Below are 6,840 nucleotides of genomic sequence, written 5' to 3'. Positions count from 1 at the left end.
TTATTTATTTTATTCTTTTTTGAGATGGAGATGGAGTCTTATTCTGTCACCCAGGCTGGAGTGCAGTGGCGTGATCTCGGCTCACTGCAACCTGCACCTCCCAGGTTCAAGCAATTCTCCTGCTTCAGCCTCCCAAGTAGCTGGGACTACAGGCACACGCCACCATGCCCAGCTAATTATTTGTATTTTATTCCAATATTTTGTAATATTTTTGATGTTTTACTGTGTTGCCCAGGCTGGTCTTGAACTCCTGAGCTCAGGCAATCTGCCCACTTCAGCCTCCCAAAGTGCTGGGATTACAGGTGTGAGCCACCGCACTGGCCTAATTTTGTATTTTTAGTAGAGATGGGGGTTTCTCCATGTTGACCAGGCTGGTCTTGAACTCCTGACCTCAAGTGATCCACTCGCCTCCACCTCCCAAAGTGCTGGGATTACAGGCATGAGCCACCACACCTGGCCTATTCCTACTAATAGTAACTTTATACTCATTGACCAACCTTTCCCCATCCTCTCCTCTCTTTTCCTCAGTCTGGTAACCACTGTTCTACTCTCTATGAGATCAATTTTTTTTTTTTTAATTCCACATGACTGAGATCATGTGGTATTTGTCTTTCTGTGCCTAGCTTATTTCACTTAACACCATGTCCTCCAGGTTTATTCGTGTTGTTGCAAATGATAGGATTTCATGATTTTTTTATGGCTGAGTGGTATATCATTGTGTATATATACCACATTTTCTTTATCCATTCATCTGTTGTTGGACAGCTGGATTCATTGCCTATCTTGGGTAGTGTAAATAATGCTGCAATTAACATGGGGGTGCTGAAATATTTTTAACACACTAATTTCATTTCCTTTGGATATATACCGAGTAGTGGGATTGCTGGATTGTGTGGTAGTTCTATTTTTAATTTTTTGAGGAACCACCATACAGTTTCCATGGTGACGGTACTAATTTACAGTCCCACCAACATTTTAAGTATTCTCTCTTCTCCACATGCTTACCAGCCCTTGTTTTCCTTTGTCTGTTTTATTGTAGCCATTTTAACTGGAATGAAGTAGTATCTCATTGTGGTTTTGGTTTGCATTTCCCTCAGGGTTAGTAATGTTGAACATTTTTTTTCATGTACCTGTTGACCATTTGTATATCTTCTTTTGAGAAATGTCTTTTAAGGCAGTTTGCCCGTTTTAAAATCCGGTTTTTTGTTTTTTTTTCCTCTTTTTTTGGCTGTTGAGTTGTAAGAAAAAGTTCTAATAGTGGTTTCTGACCTAGGAGTAGGGAAAAAATTTGTCATCAATTCTTTCCCATCTTTGAAATATGACTTCTTAATGTTCATCCTTACTGTAGAAGATAACCTATGAGTGAAGTCCTATCTCTCTTCTTCACTCTTTGGGTATATTACTGGTATATCATTTAGTGTGTCAGGCTGGGCACAGTGGCTCACGTTTGTAATCCCAGCACTTTGGGAGGCCTAGGCAGGCAGATCACCTGAGGTCAAGAGTTCCAGACCAGCCTGGTCAACATGATGAAACCCCGTTTCTACTAAAACTGCAAAACTTAGCCAGGTGTGGTGGCGCATGCTTGTAGTCCCAGCTACTTGGGAGGCTGAGGCAGGCGAATTGCTTGAACCCAGGAGGCAGAGATTGCAGTGAGCTGAGATTGCACCACTGCACTCCAGCCTGGGCAACAAACTCCCTCTCAAAAATAAAAAAGTGTGTCATTTTTGTTATTTTCCCCCCAAAGTCTTGCTTTTTAAATAATGTTTGGGGACATTTTATAAATTGGCTTGCATTTCTGAGTACAAACCTATGGGGAAACCTGATAAAATGCAAATTGTTGATCTGTGTGAAGGTAATCCTGTTAATTCCATAGCATCTCTTATTTTATTAGCTCTTCCCATGAGACAGCAAGGAACCCATGCTAAGGCACAAGAGTTAAGCATTTGGATGGCAATTAAAATCTACAGGGCTGGGCGTGGTGGCTCATGCCTGTAATCCCAGCACTTTGGAAGGCCGAGGCGGGTGGATTGCCTGAGGTCAGGAGTTCAAGACCAGCCTGACCGACATGGTGAAACCCCGTCTCTACTAAAAATACAAAAATTAGCCTGGCATGGTGGTGACAGAGTAAGACTGTGCCTCAAAAAACAAACGAACAAACAACAAAAAACCAGACTGATTGCAAAGATTGCAAATTCTTAGATATAGGGACCAAGTCTACAAATGGTTTTTTGAATCTCTGTTTTGTACAGGTTTGTGGTAGATGAGCTGGTGAGCCTTAAGAGTTCCTTCCCAGTCTGGTCCCTTTGGCCCCTCAGTGAGACATTTATTTATTTATTTATTTGTGAGACAGTCTCCCTCTGTTGCCCAGGCTGGAGTGCAGTGGCGTGATCTTGGCTCACTGCAACCCCTGCATCTCGGGTTCAAGCGATTCTCCTGCCTCAGCCTCCCAAGTAGCTGGGACTACAGGTGTGTGCCACCATGCTCAGTGAATTTTTGTGTTTTTAGTAGAGACAGGGTTTCACCATGTTGGCCAGGCTGGTCTCGAGCTCCTCACCTCAGGTGATCCACCTGCCTCACCTTCCCGAAGTGCTGGGATTACAGGTGTGAGCCACTGTGGCCTGGCCTATTTTTTTCTTTTTTTGAGACAGAGCTTCGCTCTTGTCACCTAGGGTGGAGTGCAATGGTGAGATCTCAGCTCACTGCAACTTCCACCTCCTGGGTTCAAGCGATTCTCCTGCCTCAGCCTCCTGAGTAACTGGGATTATAGGTGCCTGCCACCACAACCAGCTAACTTTTGTATTTTTAGTTGAGATGGGGTTTCACCATGTTGGCCAGGCTGGTCTCAAACTCCTGACCTCAGGCGATCTGCCCGCCTCGGCCTCCCAAAATGCTGGGATTATAGGTGTGAGCCACTGTGACCGGCCAAGACTTTTAAAGAAGATGGAGAGAAAGGGGGTCAATGATTTGTCATTTACAGTAAGAATAAAGGAAGTATAGGCATAACTGCTGCAGAAAGATTTAAATTTAAACATGACGACGTCAATCTAAATAACAGAGAGGGAAACTCCAAAAGAAAATTATATTTATTTAGAAGTAGCATTGCAATAGGTATATACATGCCATAGAGGCTGGGCAAGTAGGAATTTTTTTGTTTTTGAGATGGAGTGTCGCTCTTGTTGCCCAGCCTGGAGTGCAACGTCATGACCTGGGCTTACCACAAACTCCGCCTCCTGGGTTCAAGCAATTCTCCTCTCTCAGCCACCCGAGTAACTGAGATTACAGGCATGTACCACCACTCCTGGCTAATTTTGTATTTTTTAGTAGAAGCAGGGCTTTTCCATGTTGGTCAGGTTGGTCTTGAACTCCTGACCTCAGGTGATCCACCTGCCTTGGCCTCCCAAAGTTCTGGGATTACAGGCGTGAGCCACTGTGCCTGGCTCAAGTAGGTTTTTTTTTTTTTTTTTTTTTTTTTTAGATGGAGTCTTGCTCTGTTGCCCAGGCTGGACTGGAGTGCAGTGGCTTGATATGGGCTCATTGCAACCTTCACCTCCTGGATTTAAGCGATTCTCCTGCCTCAGCCTCCTGAGCACCTGGGACTACAGGTGCGTGCCACCATGCCCAGCTAATTTTTGTATTTTTAGTAGAGACGGGGTTTCATCATATTGGCCAGGCTGGTCTCGAGTTCCTGACCTTAGGTGATCCACCCGCCTTGGCCTCCCAATGTGCTGGGATTACAGGCGTGAGCCACCGTGCCTGGCAACGTGCTAGGATTACAGATATGAGCCACCAGGCCTGGTCGATAGTTTTTGTTATCAGGTATTCATGCATGAGAACCCTCTCTTCATGGTCTTCCCTGGCTCCATTTGTCAGGGTTTTAACACAAATGACTTTATTTTGATTTTGATAATTTTCACAAGGAATATGCTCTGTATATTCCAACAATCTGAGTTTCTTATCCTGGAATCAGCCCCTGAGTGGCACTGGGACTATCCTGAGTCAGCTACATCTCTAGAACCTATCAAGCCTATGAGCTTGGCCTCATCATTTTCCTCTTCAACTAGCAGCGTCTCTATTTGTCTGTTTTTCCGTTTTCCTATTGATGTAATGGGCAGAACTGTCTTTGCCCCTCTTAACTTCTCTAGGAGGTTGGAGACATATGAGAGAAAGGAAGATTTGCCCTCTGTGCAAGCAAAACTAAAACTCTCCGGAATTATATTAGTGGCAACCTTTCTGCCAGACAGGGTGTGTGGAGGAGCTATACATTGTGTCACTTGTTTTCTTCTTCAACAGACTCTTCGAAATAGTTATGACAGACATTACTATACCCATCTTGCAGACATAAAAACTGAACCCTGGGCTTTGGTGAAAAGGTGGATAGTAGAAAATAGGTTTAACTCCTGGTCAGGTGCTCATTGGTTTAATAGGAGCATAGGAGAGCCATTTTTTTTTTTTTTTTTTTGCCGGGAGAGATGGGGAGTGGAGGCGTCTCCATTACCTTACATTCACATTTGTTTTGTTGATTAAAGGAACAATGGGTTGGTTATTGATGGCCACTGTATTATTCACCTGATGTTAATCATACTCCTAAGAAATGATCAATAAATTGCCTTAGATAATTCACGTTAATATACTCTGTATAGTCCTTCTTTGCCCTGGCAGAAATCCTCACGTCTAAACTTGAACTCCTCTTTTTTTTTTTTTAAGTAGAGACGGGGTTTCACCATGATGGTCAGGCTGGTCTCGAACTCCTGACCTCAGGTGATCCACCCGTCTCGGCCTCCCAAATTGCTGGGATTACAGGCGTGAGCCACCGCGCACAACCAATGAGGTTCTCTTTTAACCTTTTGCGGATTCCCATTATCTAGCTTAAACTACACTTCCATCGTGCAACGGAAAACGAACAGAGCTCCTGCGTGCCCCAAGGGACTTCGAGCCAATCCATTGTCAGAGCTCTCAGCCGGCGACCTATTGGCTCCGGCTGGAGGCGGGACTCTCGGTTGCTAGGCGGTACCTCTTCCGGAAGTGTTTGTTGCGCACTGCAGGGCAACATCCCGGCGTCCTTGGAAGCGGGGGGAGCGGGTGGGTGTCGGGTGGCGTTGGGGGAGCTGCACCTCGCCCAGAGCCTCGCCCGGAGCCTTCCGGGGTGGGGGATAGTTGAGGACCTCATCGAGGGAGGGGTTGGGCGCGGGGGAAGGGAGCGTGGCGAGGGTGCAGAGGCACGCTCTCGAGCCAACCAGCTTGATGCGCTCGAGTGTGGGTGGGGACTGAGGGAAGAAGAGAAAAACGGACTGCCAGGCGACAGTTCTTCCGTTTGAAATCTCGCCGGCTCCTGAGCGGGCCACCGGGCCCGGGCTGGGGGTCTGGCGGGTGAGTGAGCAGCGGGTCGGGATGCGGGAGAGGGGCACTGGGCACGGGGCGCTGGTTTGCTTGGTCTGTTCATCGTCGGCAAGTGAGGCTAGGCCTTCCGAAGCTTGCTGGGATACTTCTGTGGCAGGCTCCCCCCCCGGGTCCAAATCCGGGGCTAGTCCAACGTTATGCCATCTTTTAACCAGCTGGGAAAGTTGGAAAGCTTTTTTGTTTTTTCCTTTTCTTGCACTGATTTAAAAAATCTCCGTCTACCTCCGGCACCTCTCTCCTCACTTGGCTTCCGCGACTCCCTGTCAGTCCTCCTAACTCAGTCCTTTGCAGTAGAAAGCCCTCCCTTCTACTTAGCGCACTCCATGTCTTGCGTTATCAGCTTTTCAGCGTTGACTCCCCAGACTACTCCAGCCAGACCTCTTTCCTGAGCTCAGACCTGCTTACTGTCATCGTCAGCCTTCCCCGGTCCCTGCGATCTGTTTCTCCTCTTGTATTTCTTATCTCGGTGAAGGGCTTCACCCTTCACTCAGCCAAGTCTGTCCCTAGAATTTATTCATCTAATACATACAGCAAACATTTGTCGGACATGTCCTGTCTTCCAGGCAGTGTAGTAGGTGGGGCTGCCTATTGGACGAGGCATAGAAATGAACGGATAATCACAGTGTTCTGGCTTTAGTGCTCTGATTTCCCTCCTCTCTCCCGAAGTTCAAGTCCTGTATTCTGCCTCTTAATTTCCCTAGAATCTGGCCCTTCCTTTCCATCCTCACAGCCACTGACTTGGTTCATCATTTCTTGCTTGTGCTTTCAGGATAACTTCCTAAGTGGTCTCTCTGCCTCAGTTCTTGTCCTCCTGTAATTAGTTCTAATGCAGCTGTCAGAATTATTTATTTTAGAGACAGGGTCTTGCTATGTTGCCCAGGCTGGAGTGCAGTTGCTATTCACTGGTGTGACCCTAGCACACTGCAGCCTCAAACTCTTGCCCTCAAGCCATCCCCCTCAGTCTCTTGAGTAGATGGGACTACAGGCATGCACCACCATTCTTGGCTAGAATCGTGTGTCTGACCTACAGATCTGATCATGCCAGTCGACTTTGTGAAATCCTGTGATGGCCCCTCATCATTTACGGGATAGAGCCTCAGTTCTTCCAGGCCCTTTATAATATGCTCTTGCCTATGATTCTAGAGCTCTCTCTTGCCACTCCTCCCACGGTTCCTTGCCCTCTGGTCATGTCTGAATGGTTGAATTCGGGCTTTGGAGTCAGACATGGATACATATGCTGCTCTACCATTTATTAGCTGTGAAACCTTGGGCAAGCTTTTTTTTTTTTTTTGAGACGGAGTCTCGCTCTGTCGCCGCCCAGGCTGGAGTGCAATGGCCGGATCTCGGCTCACTGCAAGCTCCGCCTCCCGGGTTTATGCCATTCTCCTGCTTCAGCCTCCCGAGTAGCTGGGACTACAGGCGCCCGCCACCTCGTCCAGCTAG

The 6,840-nt window shown here is 47.0% G+C and overlaps 1 protein-coding gene across 6 annotated transcripts in view; it reads left to right on the top strand.

Moving 5' to 3' along the window:
- The first annotated feature begins 5,174 nt into the window (after positions 1-5,174).
- CEP164 (centrosomal protein 164) overlaps positions 5,175-6,840 on the top strand; it is an 88,269-nt gene continuing 86,603 nt past the window's right edge. For all 6 annotated transcript variants that reach the window (XM_017883089.1, XM_017883091.1, XM_017883088.1 and 3 more), the window contains exon 1: positions 5,175-5,367. The gene's annotated coding sequence lies outside the window, so the exon portion shown is untranslated. The remainder of the gene's footprint in view (positions 5,368-6,840) is intronic.

The sequence above is a fragment of the Rhinopithecus bieti genome, unplaced genomic scaffold, assembly GCF_001698545.2.
Source record: "Rhinopithecus bieti isolate Rb0 unplaced genomic scaffold, ASM169854v2 scaffold_11964, whole genome shotgun sequence".
Classification (NCBI taxonomy): domain Eukaryota; kingdom Metazoa; phylum Chordata; class Mammalia; order Primates; family Cercopithecidae; genus Rhinopithecus; species Rhinopithecus bieti.
Note: the sequence above shows the minus strand (reverse complement) of the source record. Positions and strands in the feature narration are given on the sequence as shown.